The sequence below is a fragment of the Sebastes umbrosus genome, chromosome 7 (genome assembly GCF_015220745.1).
Source record: "Sebastes umbrosus isolate fSebUmb1 chromosome 7, fSebUmb1.pri, whole genome shotgun sequence".
NCBI lineage: Eukaryota > Metazoa > Chordata > Actinopteri > Perciformes > Sebastidae > Sebastes > Sebastes umbrosus.
In genome coordinates this window covers 28,565,668-28,566,149 of record NC_051275.1, presented here as the reverse complement: position 1 = coordinate 28,566,149, position 482 = coordinate 28,565,668, and positions in this window count along the sequence as shown.

Here is a 482-nt window from a genome sequence, read left to right as displayed (position 1 = left end):
GTCCTCATTCTGTCTCATTTCTTTTCTATTTCTCATTCAGCTCCATTCATGCCCTCTAGGTTTTAATAATTTACACACTGCTATGGTGAAACAATTATCATTCCTGCTTCATCTGAACTACCATGGCAACAGCTTACTCATGTCAGGCAGGAAAAAAAAGATTTTAAAAATTGAAGAAATTAAATGTGCGGCTGACTGCCTGGACTTAATTTTCTGGGCAAATGTTGGGGAAGTGGTCATTCAGATATCCTCGTCCCAAGACTAAAGGAATGTAATATCATCACTGCCAAATAGTATCAGTCACTTTTATAGATTCACTATCAATATATTCTGCATTTCTTTTTCTAAATGTTCTATTAAGCCAGAATTGTTGTTAAATATTTGTTTCCTCAACCTAGATTCTCTCTTTGGGTTTAGGTGAAGTGCTGTAGGTTTGACTTATTTATCCAAATTTATTTCCAAATTTTATTTTGTTGGTGTAC